The sequence below is a fragment of the Pelobates fuscus genome, chromosome 3, assembly GCF_036172605.1.
Source record: "Pelobates fuscus isolate aPelFus1 chromosome 3, aPelFus1.pri, whole genome shotgun sequence".
Taxonomy (NCBI): Eukaryota; Metazoa; Chordata; class Amphibia; order Anura; family Pelobatidae; genus Pelobates; species Pelobates fuscus.
The window spans coordinates 398,433,147-398,447,704 of record NC_086319.1 but is presented as its reverse complement, the minus strand read 5'-3'; the positions used below and the strand labels follow the sequence as shown (position 1 = coordinate 398,447,704).

Sequence of the window (14,558 nt, the reverse complement as noted above, 5' to 3'; positions counted from 1 at the left end):
GCCAAATATCTAATATTGCACTAAATCACAACAAAGTGTTAATTCTTGGTACCCCTTTAAAAGTCTAATTATAAATTGTAAACGCAACTGCAATATAACAACCATGATTTAATACATTGAACAATGTGATTATCCCAGAAAAAAACACAATAACAAACTTTTGAACTCTAAAGTAAAAATAGAAAAAGATATAATAGTGGAGACAACTTACTAACACAGCCAAAAATCTAATAAAGCAGTAAAGCATCTAGAGGCATTGGCAACTCACATGAACCACAGCCCACAATCTGGCTCTGGTTTATAAGCATTGGACTCTTAAATAGGTGACTCCCTCTCCTCTTCTTATTTATAGGTATCAGATCCACCTTTTCTCTAGGCACAGACTTCCGGCAGGTCATATATGTACATATAATATATTCATACAATAAAACAGGAAAAATGTGTATAGTGTAAAACCTTAATAAAATTATACCATATAGAATTACACTTGTGCACAGGAGTCTTGAAATTCAGCTCACAGAAATGCCTCTGGTGTCTGCCTGTCTAGAGACAACCCAACCCGCATGGTGCTTCCAAATTTTGGTATATAATATGACTCAAGAATCCAACTTGGAACAATCTCTGAAACACATTTCCCCCCTTAAAAAAGCTTCCTCAGTTAAATTGTGAAACGCATCTCAGAGATTGTTTTGTGATCTCCTTTAGCAGTTATTGTGCAATAGCTTATTTTTTTTTTTGTTTAATAAAGTACATTTAAGTTGAATTAGTTCAATTCCAGCTCTGCGGAATTTGTTGGTGCCATATAAGTAGTTAAGGAAATACTTAAGGAAAGGTTAAACTTTTAGTGATAAGATAAAATAATTAAACAACTTTGCAAAACACTTCTTTTGTATCTCAATTTAGTTTTATTATGGATATCTTTTTTTTCCTGTTGAGGCAGATCCCAGTAGATCCAAACATGGGTCAGTGGCGCAATGGATAACGCGTCTGACTACGAATCAGAAGATTGTAGGTTCGACTCCTACCTGGCTCGGCCGCTGTGCCGTGATCGTATAGTGGTTAGTACTCTGCGTTGTGGCCGCAGCAACCCCGGTTCGAATCCGGGTCACGGCATCTCTATTTTCCTTCTCTTCAGCGCTAAGTACATTTTTACCCCAACTGTTAACCATGTGAGTGTCGGAGTTAAACAATATTTAAAATGCAAACAATGTAAATAGTGCTAAATATCTAATATTGCACTAAATCACAACAAAGTGTTAATTCTTGGTACCCCTTTAAAAGTCTAATTATAAATTGTAAACGCAACTGCAATATAACAACCATGATTTAATACATTGAACAATGTGATTATCCCAGAAAAAAACACAATAACAAACTTTTGAACTCTAAAGTAAAAATAGAAAAAGATATAATAGTGGAGACAACTTACTAACACAGCCAAAAATCTAATAAAGCAGTAAAGCATCTAGAGGCATTGGCAACTCACATGAACCACAGCCCACAATCTGGCTCTGGTTTATAAGCATTGGACTCTTAAATAGGTGACTCCCTCTCCTCTTCTTATTTATAGGTATCAGATCCACCTTTTCTCTAGGCACAGACTTCCGGCAGGTCATATATGTACATATAATATATTCATACAATAAAACAGGAAAAATGTGTATAGTGTAAAACCTTAATAAAATTATACCATATAGAATTACACTTGTGCACAGGAGTCTTGAAATTCAGCTCACAGAAATGCCTCTGGTGTCTGCCTGCCTAGAGACAACCCAACCCGCATGGTGCTTCCAAATTTTGGTATATAATATGACTCAAGAATCCAACTTGGAACAATCTCTGAAACACATTTCCCCCCTTAAAAAAGCTTCCTCAGTTAAATTGTGAAACGCATCTCAGAGATTGTTTTGTGATCTCTTTTAGCAGTTATTGTGCAATAGCTTATTTTTTTTTTGTTTAATAAAGTACATTTAAGTTGAATTAGTTCAATTCCAGCTCTGCGGAATTTGTTGGTGCCATATAAGTAGTTAAGGAAATACTTAAGGAAAGGTTAAACTTTTAGTGATAAGATAAAATAATTAAACAACTTTGCAAAACACTTCTTTTGTATCTCAATTTAGTTTTATTATGGATATCTTTTTTTTCCTGTTGAGGCAGATCCCATTAGATCCAAACATGGGCCAGTGGCGCAATGGATAACGCGTTTGACTATGAATCAGAAGATTGTAGGTTCGACTCCTACCTGGCTCGGCCGCTGTGCCGTGATCGTATAGTGGTTAGTACTCTGCGTTGTGGCCGCAGCAACCCCGGTTCAAATCCGGGTCACGGCATCTCTATTTTCCTTCTCTTCAGCCCTAAGTACATTTTGACCCCAACTGTTAGCCATGTGAGTGTCGGAGTTAAACAATATTTAAAATGCAAACAATGTAAATAGTGCCAAATATCTAATATTGCACTAAATCACAACAAAGTGTTAATTCTTGGTACCCCTTTAAAAGTCTAATTATAAATTGTAAACGCAACTGCAATATAACAACCATGATTTAATACATTGAACAATGTGATTATCCCAGAAAAAAACACAATAACAAACTTTTGAACTCTAAAGTAAAAATAGAAAAAGATATAATAGTGGAGACAACTTACTAACACAGCCAAAAATCTAATAAAGCAGTAAAGCATCTAGAGGCATTGGCAACTCACATGAACCACAGCCCACAATCTGGCTCTGGTTTATAAGCATTGGACTCTTAAATAGGTGACTCCCTCTCCTCTTCTTATTTATAGGTATCAGATCCACCTTTTCTCTAGGCACAGACTTCCGGCAGGTCATATATGTACATATAATATATTCATACAATAAAACAGGAAAAATGTGTATAGTGTAAAACCTTAATAAAATTATACCATATAGAATTACACTTGTGCACAGGAGTCTTGAAATTCAGCTCACAGAAATGCCTCTGGTGTCTGCCTGCCTAGAGACAACCCAACCCGCATGGTGCTTCCAAATTTTGGTATATAATATGACTCAAGAATCCAACTTGGAACAATCTCTGAAACACATTTCCCCCCTTAAAAAAGCTTCCTCAGTTAAATTGTGAAACGCATCTCAGAGATTGTTTTGTGATCTCTTTTAGCAGTTATTGTGCAATAGCTTATTTTTTTTTTTGTTTAATAAAGTACATTTAAGTTGAATTAGTTCAATTCCAGCTCTGCGGAATTTGTTGGTGCCATATAAGTAGTTAAGGAAATACTTAAGGAAAGGTTAAACTTTTAGTGATAAGATAAAATAATTAAACAACTTTGCAAAACACTTCTTTTGTATCTCAATTTAGTTTTATTATGGATATCTTTTTTTTCCTGTTGAGGCAGATCCCATTAGATCCAAACATGGGCCAGTGGCGCAATGGATAACGCGTCTGACTACGAATCAGAAGATTGTAGGTTCGACTCCTACCTGGCTCGGCCGCTGTGCCGTGATCGTATAGTGGTTAGTACTCTGCGTTGTGGCCGCAGCAACCCCGGTTCAAATCCGGGTCACGGCATCTCTATTTTCCTTCTCTTCAGCCCTAAGTACATTTTGACCCCAACTGTTAGCCATGTGAGTGTCGGAGTTAAACAATATTTAAAATGCAAACAATGTAAATAGTGCCAAATATCTAATATTGCACTAAATCACAACAAAGTGTTAATTCTTGGTACCCCTTTAAAAGTCTAATTATAAATTGTAAACGCAACTGCAATATAACAACCATGATTTAATACATTGAACAATGTGATTATCCCAGAAAAAAACACAATAACAAACTTTTGAACTCTAAAGTAAAAATAGAAAAAGATATAATAGTGGAGACAACTTACTAACACAGCCAAAAATCTAATAAAGCAGTAAAGCATCTAGAGGCATTGGCAACTCACATGAACCACAGCCCACAATCTGGCTCTGGTTTATAAGCATTGGACTCTTAAATAGGTGACTCCCTCTCCTCTTCTTATTTATAGGTATCAGATCCACCTTTTCTCTAGGCACAGACTTCCGGCAGGTCATATATGTACATATAATATATTCATACAATAAAACAGGAAAAATGTGTATAGTGTAAAACCTTAATAAAATTATACCATATAGAATTACACTTGTGCACAGGAGTCTTGAAATTCAGCTCACAGAAATGCCTCTGGTGTCTGCCTGCCTAGAGACAACCCAACCCGCATGGTGCTTCCAAATTTTGGTATATAATATGACTCAAGAATCCAACTTGGAACAATCTCTGAAACACATTTCCCCCCTTAAAAAAGCTTCCTCAGTTAAATTGTGAAACGCATCTCAGAGATTGTTTTGTGATCTCTTTTAGCAGTTATTGTGCAATAGCTTATTTTTTTTTTGGTTTAATAAAGTACATTTAAGTTGAATTAGTTCAATTCCAGCTCTGCGGAATTTGTTGGTGCCATATAAGTAGTTAAGGAAATACTTAAGGAAAGGTTAAACTTTTAGTGATAAGATAAAATAATTAAACAACTTTGCAAAACACTTCTTTTGTATCTCAATTTAGTTTTATTATGGATATCTTTTTTTTCCTGTTGAGGCAGATCCCAGTAGATCCAAACATGGGTCAGTGGCGCAATGGATAACGCGTCTGACTACGAATCAGAAGATTGTAGGTTCGACTCCTACCTGGCTCGGCCGCTGTGCCGTGATCGTATAGTGGTTAGTACTCTGCGTTGTGGCCGCAGCAACCCCGGTTCGAATCCGGGTCACGGCATCTCTATTTTCCTTCTCTTCAGCGCTAAGTACATTTTGACCCCAACTGTTAACCATGTGAGTGTCGGAGTTAAACAATATTTAAAATGCAAACAATGTAAATAGTGCTAAATATCTAATATTGCACTAAATCACAACAAAGTGTTAATTCTTGGTACCCCTTTAAAAGTCTAATTATAAATTGTAAACGCAACTGCAATATAACAACCATGATTTAATACATTGAACAATGTGATTATCCCAGAAAAAAACACAATAACAAACTTTTGAACTCTAAAGTAAAAATAGAAAAAGATATAATAGTGGAGACAACTTACTAACACAGCCAAAAATCTAATAAAGCAGTAAAGCATCTAGAGGCATTGGCAACTCACATGAACCACAGCCCACAATCTGGCTCTGGTTTATAAGCATTGGACTCTTAAATAGGTGACTCCCTCTCCTCTTCTTATTTATAGGTATCAGATCCACCTTTTCTCTAGGCACAGACTTCCGGCAGGTCATATATGTACATATAATATATTCATACAATAAAACAGGAAAAATGTGTATAGTGTAAAACCTTAATAAAATTATACCATATAGAATTACACTTGTGCACAGGAGTCTTGAAATTCAGCTCACAGAAATGCCTCTGGTGTCTGCCTGCCTAGAGACAACCCAACCCGCATGGTGCTTCCAAATTTTGGTATATAATATGACTCAAGAATCCAACTTGGAACAATCTCTGAAACACATTTCCCCCCTTAAAAAAGCTTCCTCAGTTAAATTGTGAAACGCATCTCAGAGATTGTTTTGTGATCTCTTTTAGCAGTTATTGTGCAATAGCTTATTTTTTTTTTTGTTTAATAAAGTATATTTAAGTTGAATTAGTTCAATTCCAGCTCTGCGGAATTTGTTGGTGCCATATAAGTAGTTAAGGAAATACTTAAGGAAAGGTTAAACTTTTAGTGATAAGATAAAATAATTAAACAACTTTGCAAAACACTTCTTTTGTATCTCAATTTAGTTTTATTATGGATATCTTTTTTTTCCTGTTGAGGCAGATCCCATTAGATCCAAACATGGGCCAGTGGCGCAATGGATAACGCGTCTGACTACGAATCAGAAGATTGTAGGTTCGACTCCTACCTGGCTCGGCCGCTGTGCCGTGATCGTATAGTGGTTAGTACTCTGCGTTGTGGCCGCAGCAACCCCGGTTCAAATCCGGGTCACGGCATCTCTATTTTCCTTCTCTTCAGCCCTAAGTACATTTTGACCCCAACTGTTAGCCATGTGAGTGTCGGAGTTAAACAATATTTAAAATGCAAACAATGTAAATAGTGCCAAATATCTAATATTGCACTAAATCACAACAAAGTGTTAATTCTTGGTACCCCTTTAAAAGTCTAATTATAAATTGTAAACGCAACTGCAATATAACAACCATGATTTAATACATTGAACAATGTGATTATCCCAGAAAAAAACACAATAACAAACTTTTGAACTCTAAAGTAAAAATAGAAAAAGATATAATAGTGGAGACAACTTACTAACACAGCCAAAAATCTAATAAAGCAGTAAAGCATCTAGAGGCATTGGCAACTCACATGAACCACAGCCCACAATCTGGCTCTGGTTTATAAGCATTGGACTCTTAAATAGGTGACTCCCTCTCCTCTTCTTATTTATAGGTATCAGATCCACCTTTTCTCTAGGCACAGACTTCCGGCAGGTCATATATGTACATATAATATATTCATACAATAAAACAGGAAAAATGTGTATAGTGTAAAACCTTAATAAAATTATACCATATAGAATTACACTTGTGCACAGGAGTCTTGAAATTCAGCTCACAGAAATGCCTCTGGTGTCTGCCTGCCTAGAGACAACCCAACCCGCATGGTGCTTCCAAATTTTGGTATATAATATGACTCAAGAATCCAACTTGGAACAATCTCTGAAACACATTTCCCCCCTTAAAAAAGCTTCCTCAGTTAAATTGTGAAACGCATCTCAGAGATTGTTTTGTGATCTCTTTTAGCAGTTATTGTGCAATAGCTTATTTTTTTTTTGTTTAATAAAGTACATTTAAGTTGAATTAGTTCAATTCCAGCTCTGCGGAATTTGTTGGTGCCATATAAGTAGTTAAGGAAATACTTAAGGAAAGGTTAAACTTTTAGTGATAAGATAAAATAATTAAACAACTTTGCAAAACACTTCTTTTGTATCTCAATTTAGTTTTATTATGGATATCTTTTTTTTCCTGTTGAGGCAGATCCCAGTAGATCCAAACATGGGTCAGTGGCGCAATGGATAACGCGTCTGACTACGAATCAGAAGATTGTAGGTTCGACTCCTACCTGGCTCGGCTGCTGTGCCGTGATCGTATAGTGGTTAGTACTCTGCGTTGTGGCCGCAGCAACCCCGGTTCGAATCCGGGTCACGGCATCTCTATTTTCCTTCTCTTCAGCGCTAAGTACATTTTGACCCCAACTGTTAACCATGTGAGTGTCGGAGTTAAACAATATTTAAAATGCAAACAATGTAAATAGTGCTAAATATCTAATATTGCACTAAATCACAACAAAGTGTTAATTCTTGGTACCCCTTTAAAAGTCTAATTATAAATTGTAAACGCAACTGCAATATAACAACCATGATTTAATACATTGAACAATGTGATTATCCCAGAAAAAAACACAATAACAAACTTTTGAACTCTAAAGTAAAAATAGAAAAAGATATAATAGTGGAGACAACTTACTAACACAGCCAAAAATCTAATAAAGCAGTAAAGCATCTAGAGGCATTGGCAACTCACATGAACCACAGCCCACAATCTGGCTCTGGTTTATAAGCATTGGACTCTTAAATAGGTGACTCCCTCTCCTCTTCTTATTTATAGGTATCAGATCCACCTTTTCTCTAGGCACAGACTTCCGGCAGGTCATATATGTACATAAAATATATTCATACAATAAAACAGGAAAAATGTGTATAGTGTAAAACCTTAATAAAATTATACCATATAGAATTACACTTGTGCACAGGAGTCTTGAAATTCAGCTCACAGAAATGCCTCTGGTGTCTGCCTGCCTAGAGACAACCCAACCCGCATGGTGCTTCCAAATTTTGGTATATAATATGACTCAAGAATCCAACTTGGAACAATCTCTGAAACACATTTCCCCCCTTAAAAAAGCTTCCTCAGTTAAATTGTGAAACGCATCTCAGAGATTGTTTTGTGATCTCTTTTAGCAGTTATTGTGCAATAGCTTATTTTTTGTTTTGTTTAATAAAGTACATTTAAGTTGAATTAGTTCAATTCCAGCTCTGCGGAATTTGTTGGTGCCATATAAGTAGTTAAGGAAATACTTAAGGAAAGGTTAAACTTTTAGTGATAAGATAAAATAATTAAACAACTTTGCAAAACACTTCTTTTGTATCTCAATTTAGTTTTATTATGGATATCTTTTTTTTCCTGTTGAGGCAGATCCCAGTAGATCCAAACATGGGTCAGTGGCGCAATGGATAACGCGTCTGACTACGAATCAGAAGATTGTAGGTTCGACTCCTACCTGGCTCGGCCGCTGTGCCGTGATCGTATAGTGGTTAGTACTCTGCGTTGTGGCCGCAGCAACCCCGGTTCGAATCCGGGTCACGGCATCTCTATTTTCCTTCTCTTCAGCGCTAAGTACATTTTGACCCCAACTGTTAACCATGTGAGTGTCGGAGTTAAACAATATTTAAAATGCAAACAATGTAAATAGTGCTAAATATCTAATATTGCACTAAATCACAACAAAGTGTTAATTCTTGGTACCCCTTTAAAAGTCTAATTATAAATTGTAAACGCAACTGCAATATAACAACCATGATTTAATACATTGAACAATGTGATTATCCCAGAAAAAAACACAATAACAAACTTTTGAACTCTAAAGTAAAAATAGAAAAAGATATAATAGTGGAGACAACTTACTAACACAGCCAAAAATCTAATAAAGCAGTAAAGCATCTAGAGGCATTGGCAACTGACATGAACCACAGCCCACAATCTGGCTCTGGTTTATAAGCATTGGACTCTTAAATAGGTGACTCCCTCTCCTCTTCTTATTTATAGGTATCAGATCCACCTTTTCTCTAGGCACAGACTTCCGGCAGGTCATATATGTACATATAATATATTCATACAATAAAACAGGAAAAATGTGTATAGTGTAAAACCTTAATAAAATTATACCATATAGAATTACACTTGTGCACAGGAGTCTTGAAATTCAGCTCACAGAAATGCCTCTGGTGTCTGCCTGCCTAGAGACAACCCAACCCGCATGGTGCTTCCAAATTTTGGTATATAATATGACTCAAGAATCCAACTTGGAACAATCTCTGAAACACATTTCCCCCCTTAAAAAAGCTTCCTCAGTTAAATTGTGAAACGCATCTCAGAGATTGTTTTGTGATCTCTTTTAGCAGTTATTGTGCAATAGCTTATTTTTTTTTTTGTTTAATAAAGTACATTTAAGTTGAATTAGTTCAATTCCAGCTCTGCGGAATTTGTTGGTGCCATATAAGTAGTTAAGGAAATACTTAAGGAAAGGTTAAACTTTTAGTGATAAGATAAAATAATTAAACAACTTTGCAAAACACTTCTTTTGTATCTCAATTTAGTTTTATTATGGATATCTTTTTTTTCCTGTTGAGGCAGATCCCATTAGATGCAAACATGGGCCAGTGGCGCAATGGATAACGCGTCTGACTACGAATCAGAAGATTGTAGGTTCGACTCCTACCTGGCTCGGCCGCTGTGCCGTGATCGTATAGTGGTTAGTACTCTGCGTTGTGGCCGCAGCAACCCCGGTTCGAATCCGGGTCACGGCATCTCTATTTTCCTTCTCTTCAGCGCTAAGTACATTTTGACCCCAACTGTTAACCATGTGAGTGTCGGAGTTAAACAATATTTAAAATGCAAACAATGTAAATAGTGCCAAATATCTAATATTGCACTAAATCACAACAAAGTGTTAATTCTTGGTACCCCTTTAAAAGTCTAATTATAAATTGTAAACGCAACTGCAATATAACAACCATGATTTAATACATTGAACAATGTGATTATCCCAGAAAAAAACACAATAACAAACTTTTGAACTCTAAAGTAAAAATAGAAAAAGATATAATAGTGGAGACAACTTACTAACACAGCCAAAAATCTAATAAAGCAGTAAAGCATCTAGAGGCATTGGCAACTCACATGAACCACAGCCCACAATCTGGCTCTGGTTTATAAGCATTGGACTCTTAAATAGGTGACTCCCTCTCCTCTTCTTATTTATAGGTATCAGATCCACCTTTTCTCTAGGCACAGACTTCCGGCAGGTCATATATGTACATATAATATATTCATACAATAAAACAGGAAAAATGTGTATAGTGTAAAACCTTAATAAAATTATACCATATAGAATTACACTTGTGCACAGGAGTCTTGAAATTCAGCTCACAGAAATGCCTCTGGTGTCTGCCTGCCTAGAGACAACCCAACCCGCATGGTGCTTCCAAATTTTGGTATATAATATGACTCAAGAATCCAACTTGGAACAATCTCTGAAACACATTTCCCCCCTTAAAAAAGCTTCCTCAGTTAAATTGTGAAACGCATCTCAGAGATTGTTTTGTGATCTCTTTTAGCAGTTATTGTGCAATAGCTTATTTTTTTTTTGTTTAATAAAGTACATTTAAGTTGAATTAGTTCAATTCCAGCTCTGCGGAATTTGTTGGTGCCATATAAGTAGTTAAGGAAATACTTAAGGAAAGGTTAAACTTTTAGTGATAAGATAAAATAATTAAACAACTTTGCAAAACACTTCTTTTGTATCTCAATTTAGTTTTATTATGGATATCTTTTTTTTCCTGTTGAGGCAGATCCCAGTAGATCCAAACATGGGTCAGTGGCGCAATGGATAACGCGTCTGACTACGAATCAGAAGATTGTAGGTTCGACTCCTACCTGGCTCGGCCGCTGTGCCGTGATCGTATAGTGGTTAGTACTCTGCGTTGTGGCCGCAGCAACCCCGGTTCGAATCCGGGTCACGGCATCTCTATTTTCCTTCTCTTCAGCGCTAAGTACATTTTGACCCCAACTGTTAACCATGTGAGTGTCAGAGTTAAACAATATTTAAAATGCAAACAATGTAAATAGTGCTAAATATCTAATATTGCACTAAATCACAACAAAGTGTTAATTCTTGGTACCCCTTTAAAAGTCTAATTATAAATTGTAAACGCAACTGCAATATAACAACCATGATTTAATACATTGAACAATGTGATTATCCCAGAAAAAAACACAATAACAAACTTTTGAACTCTAAAGTAAAAATAGAAAAAGATATAATAGTGGAGACAACTTACTAACACAGCCAAAAATCTAATAAAGCAGTAAAGCATCTAGAGGCATTGGCAACTCACATGAACCACAGCCCACAATCTGGCTCTGGTTTATAAGCATTGGACTCTTAAATAGGTGACTCCCTCTCCTCTTCTTATTTATAGGTATCAGATCCACCTTTTCTCTAGGCACAGACTTCCGGCAGGTCATATATGTACATAAAATATATTCATACAATAAAACAGGAAAAATGTGTATAGTGTAAAACCTTAATAAAATTATACCATATAGAATTACACTTGTGCACAGGAGTCTTGAAATTCAGCTCACAGAAATGCCTCTGGTGTCTGCCTGCCTAGAGACAACCCAACCCGCATGGTGCTTCCAAATTTTGGTATATAATATGACTCAAGAATCCAACTTGGAACAATCTCTGAAACACATTTCCCCCCTTAAAAAAGCTTCCTCAGTTAAATTGTGAAACGCATCTCAGAGATTGTTTTGTGATCTCTTTTAGCAGTTATTGTGCAATAGCTTATTTTTTTTTTGTTTAATAAAGTACATTTAAGTTGAATTAGTTCAATTCCAGCTCTGCGGAATTTGTTGGTGCCATATAAGTAGTTAAGGAAATACTTAAGGAAAGGTTAAACTTTTAGTGATAAGATAAAATAATTAAACAACTTTGCAAAACACTTCTTTTGTATCTCAATTTAGTTTTATTATGGATATCTTTTTTTTCCTGTTGAGGCAGATCCCAGTAGATCCAAACATGGGTCAGTGGCGCAATGGATAACGCGTCTGACTACGAATCAGAAGATTGTAGGTTCGACTCCTACCTGGCTCGGCCGCTGTGCCGTGATCGTATAGTGGTTAGTACTCTGCGTTGTGGCCGCAGCAACCCCGGTTCGAATCCGGGTCACGGCATCTCTATTTTCCTTCTCTTCAGCGCTAAGTACATTTTGACCCCAACTGTTAACCATGTGAGTGTCGGAGTTAAACAATATTTAAAATGCAAACAATGTAAATAGTGCTAAATATCTAATATTGCACTAAATCACAACAAAGTGTTAATTCTTGGTACCCCTTTAAAAGTCTAATTATAAATTGTAAACGCAACTGCAATATAACAACCATGATTTAATACATTGAACAATGTGATTATCCCAGAAAAAAACACAATAACAAACTTTTGAACTCTAAAGTAAAAATAGAAAAAGATATAATAGTGGAGACAACTTACTAACACAGCCAAAAATCTAATAAAGCAGTAAAGCATCTAGAGGCATTGGCAACTCACATGAACCACAGCCCACAATCTGGCTCTGGTTTATAAGCATTGGACTCTTAAATAGGTGACTCCCTCTCCTCTTCTTATTTATAGGTATCAGATCCACCTTTTCTCTAGGCACAGACTTCCGGCAGGTCATATATGTACATAAAATATATTCATACAATAAAACAGGAAAAATGTGTATAGTGTAAAACCTTAATAAAATTATACCATATAGAATTACACTTGTGCACAGGAGTCTTGAAATTCAGCTCACAGAAATGCCTCTGGTGTCTGCCTGCCTAGAGACAACCCAACCCGCATGGTGCTTCCAAATTTTGGTATATAATATGACTCAAGAATCCAACTTGGAACAATCTCTGAAACACATTTCCCCCCTTAAAAAAGCTTCCTCAGTTAAATTGTGAAACGCATCTCAGAGATTGTTTTGTGATCTCTTTTAGCAGTTATTGTGCAATAGCTTATTTTTTTTTTGTTTAATAAAGTACATTTAAGTTGAATTAGTTCAATTCCAGCTCTGCGGAATTTGTTGGTGCCATATAAGTAGTTAAGGAAATACTTAAGGAAAGGTTAAACTTTTAGTGATAAGATAAAATAATTAAACAACTTTGCAAAACACTTCTTTTGTATCTCAATTTAGTTTTATTATGGATATCTTTTTTTTCCTGTTGAGGCAGATCCCATCAGATCCAAACATGGGCCAGTGGCGCAATGGATAACGCGTCTAACTACGAATCAGAAGATTGTAGGTTCGACTCCTACCTGGCTCGGCCGCTGTGCCGTGATCGTATAGTGGTTAGTACTCTGCGTTGTGGCCGCAGCAACCCCGGTTCAAATCCGGGTCACGGCATCTCTATTTTCCTTCTCTTCAGCCCTAAGTACATTTTGACCCCAACTGTTAGCCATGTGAGTGTCGGAGTTAAACAATATTTAAAATGCAAACAATGTAAATAGTGCCAAATATCTAATATTGCACTAAATCACAACAAAGTGTTAATTCTTGGTACCCCTTTAAAAGTCTAATTATAAATTGTAAACGCAACTGCAATATAACAACCATGATTTAATACATTGAACAATGTGATTATCCCAGAAAAAAACACAATAACAAACTTTTGAACTCTAAAGTAAAAATAGAAAAAGATATAATAGTGGAGACAACTTACTAACACAGCCAAAAATCTAATAAAGCAGTAAAGCATCTAGAGGCATTGGCAACTCACATGAACCACAGCCCACAATCTGGCTCTGGTTTATAAGCATTGGACTCTTAAATAGGTGACTCCCTCTCCTCTTCTTATTTATAGGTATCAGATCCACCTTTTCTCTAGGCACAGACTTCCGGCAGGTCATATATGTACATATAATATATTCATACAATAAAACAGGAAAAATGTGTATAGTGTAAAACCTTAATAAAATTATACCATATAGAATTACACTTGTGCACAGGAGTCTTGAAATTCAGCTCACAGAAATGCCTCTGGTGTCTGCCTGCCTAGAGACAACCCAACCCGCATGGTGCTTCCAAATTTTGGTATATAATATGACTCAAGAATCCAACTTGGAACAATCTCTGAAACACATTTCCCCCCTTAAAAAAGCTTCCTCAGTTAAATTGTGAAACGCATCTCAGAGATTGTTTTGTGATCTCTTTTAGCAGTTATTGTGCAATAGCTTATTTTTTTTTTTGTTTAATAAAGTACATTTAAGTTGAATTAGTTCAATTCCAGCTCTGCGGAATTTGTTGGTGCCATATAAGTAGTTAAGGAAATACTTAAGGAAAGGTTAAACTTTTAGTGATAAGATAAAATAATTAAACAACTTTGCAAAACACTTCTTTTGTATCTCAATTTAGTTTTATTATGGATATCTTTTTTTTCCTGTTGAGGCAGATCCCATCAGATCCAAACATGGGCCAGTGGCGCAATGGATAACGCGTCTGACTACGAATCAGAAGATTGTAGGTTCGACTCCTACCTGGCTCGGCCGCTGTGCCGTGATCGTATAGTGGTTAGTACTCTGCGTTGTGGCCGCAGCAACCCCGGTTCAAATCCGGGTCACGGCATCTCTATTTTCCTTCTCTTCAGCCCTAAGTACATTTTGACCCCAACTGTTAG

The 14,558-nt window shown here is 36.3% G+C and overlaps 23 non-coding genes across 23 annotated transcripts; all 23 read left to right on the top strand.

Annotated features, from left to right (window-relative positions):
- Nucleotides 1–960: 960 nt before the first annotated feature.
- Nucleotides 961–1,033, top strand: TRNAR-ACG (transfer RNA arginine (anticodon ACG)). Its single transcript has one exon. It is a non-coding gene; the product is annotated as a tRNA-Arg (tRNA).
- Nucleotides 1,034–1,041: 8 nt separating this feature from the next.
- On the top strand, nt 1,042–1,113 carry TRNAH-GUG (transfer RNA histidin (anticodon GUG)). The gene has a single exon. It is a non-coding gene; the product is annotated as a tRNA-His (tRNA).
- A 1,064-nt stretch (nt 1,114–2,177) lies between these two features.
- On the top strand, nt 2,178–2,250 carry TRNAH-AUG (transfer RNA histidin (anticodon AUG)). Its single transcript has one exon. It is a non-coding gene; the product is annotated as a tRNA-His (tRNA).
- Nucleotides 2,251–2,258: 8 nt separating this feature from the next.
- Nucleotides 2,259–2,330, top strand: TRNAH-GUG (transfer RNA histidin (anticodon GUG)). The gene has a single exon. It is a non-coding gene; the product is annotated as a tRNA-His (tRNA).
- A 1,065-nt stretch (nt 2,331–3,395) lies between these two features.
- On the top strand, nt 3,396–3,468 carry TRNAR-ACG (transfer RNA arginine (anticodon ACG)). The gene has a single exon. It is a non-coding gene; the product is annotated as a tRNA-Arg (tRNA).
- An 8-nt stretch (nt 3,469–3,476) lies between these two features.
- TRNAH-GUG (transfer RNA histidin (anticodon GUG)) lies at nt 3,477–3,548 on the top strand. Its single transcript has one exon. It is a non-coding gene; the product is annotated as a tRNA-His (tRNA).
- Nucleotides 3,549–4,613: 1,065 nt separating this feature from the next.
- On the top strand, nt 4,614–4,686 carry TRNAR-ACG (transfer RNA arginine (anticodon ACG)). The gene has a single exon. It is a non-coding gene; the product is annotated as a tRNA-Arg (tRNA).
- An 8-nt stretch (nt 4,687–4,694) lies between these two features.
- On the top strand, nt 4,695–4,766 carry TRNAH-GUG (transfer RNA histidin (anticodon GUG)). Its single transcript has one exon. It is a non-coding gene; the product is annotated as a tRNA-His (tRNA).
- Nucleotides 4,767–5,831: 1,065 nt separating this feature from the next.
- Nucleotides 5,832–5,904, top strand: TRNAR-ACG (transfer RNA arginine (anticodon ACG)). Its single transcript has one exon. It is a non-coding gene; the product is annotated as a tRNA-Arg (tRNA).
- An 8-nt stretch (nt 5,905–5,912) lies between these two features.
- On the top strand, nt 5,913–5,984 carry TRNAH-GUG (transfer RNA histidin (anticodon GUG)). Its single transcript has one exon. It is a non-coding gene; the product is annotated as a tRNA-His (tRNA).
- A 1,064-nt stretch (nt 5,985–7,048) lies between these two features.
- Nucleotides 7,049–7,121, top strand: TRNAR-ACG (transfer RNA arginine (anticodon ACG)). Its single transcript has one exon. It is a non-coding gene; the product is annotated as a tRNA-Arg (tRNA).
- Nucleotides 7,122–7,129: 8 nt separating this feature from the next.
- TRNAH-GUG (transfer RNA histidin (anticodon GUG)) lies at nt 7,130–7,201 on the top strand. Its single transcript has one exon. It is a non-coding gene; the product is annotated as a tRNA-His (tRNA).
- A 1,065-nt stretch (nt 7,202–8,266) lies between these two features.
- On the top strand, nt 8,267–8,339 carry TRNAR-ACG (transfer RNA arginine (anticodon ACG)). Its single transcript has one exon. It is a non-coding gene; the product is annotated as a tRNA-Arg (tRNA).
- An 8-nt stretch (nt 8,340–8,347) lies between these two features.
- On the top strand, nt 8,348–8,419 carry TRNAH-GUG (transfer RNA histidin (anticodon GUG)). Its single transcript has one exon. It is a non-coding gene; the product is annotated as a tRNA-His (tRNA).
- Nucleotides 8,420–9,484: 1,065 nt separating this feature from the next.
- TRNAR-ACG (transfer RNA arginine (anticodon ACG)) lies at nt 9,485–9,557 on the top strand. Its single transcript has one exon. It is a non-coding gene; the product is annotated as a tRNA-Arg (tRNA).
- Nucleotides 9,558–9,565: 8 nt separating this feature from the next.
- On the top strand, nt 9,566–9,637 carry TRNAH-GUG (transfer RNA histidin (anticodon GUG)). The gene has a single exon. It is a non-coding gene; the product is annotated as a tRNA-His (tRNA).
- A 1,064-nt stretch (nt 9,638–10,701) lies between these two features.
- TRNAR-ACG (transfer RNA arginine (anticodon ACG)) lies at nt 10,702–10,774 on the top strand. Its single transcript has one exon. It is a non-coding gene; the product is annotated as a tRNA-Arg (tRNA).
- Nucleotides 10,775–10,782: 8 nt separating this feature from the next.
- TRNAH-GUG (transfer RNA histidin (anticodon GUG)) lies at nt 10,783–10,854 on the top strand. The gene has a single exon. It is a non-coding gene; the product is annotated as a tRNA-His (tRNA).
- Nucleotides 10,855–11,918: 1,064 nt separating this feature from the next.
- On the top strand, nt 11,919–11,991 carry TRNAR-ACG (transfer RNA arginine (anticodon ACG)). The gene has a single exon. It is a non-coding gene; the product is annotated as a tRNA-Arg (tRNA).
- Nucleotides 11,992–11,999: 8 nt separating this feature from the next.
- TRNAH-GUG (transfer RNA histidin (anticodon GUG)) lies at nt 12,000–12,071 on the top strand. The gene has a single exon. It is a non-coding gene; the product is annotated as a tRNA-His (tRNA).
- A 1,145-nt stretch (nt 12,072–13,216) lies between these two features.
- Nucleotides 13,217–13,288, top strand: TRNAH-GUG (transfer RNA histidin (anticodon GUG)). Its single transcript has one exon. It is a non-coding gene; the product is annotated as a tRNA-His (tRNA).
- Nucleotides 13,289–14,353: 1,065 nt separating this feature from the next.
- On the top strand, nt 14,354–14,426 carry TRNAR-ACG (transfer RNA arginine (anticodon ACG)). Its single transcript has one exon. It is a non-coding gene; the product is annotated as a tRNA-Arg (tRNA).
- An 8-nt stretch (nt 14,427–14,434) lies between these two features.
- On the top strand, nt 14,435–14,506 carry TRNAH-GUG (transfer RNA histidin (anticodon GUG)). The gene has a single exon. It is a non-coding gene; the product is annotated as a tRNA-His (tRNA).
- The last annotated feature ends 52 nt before the right edge of the window (nt 14,507–14,558 follow it).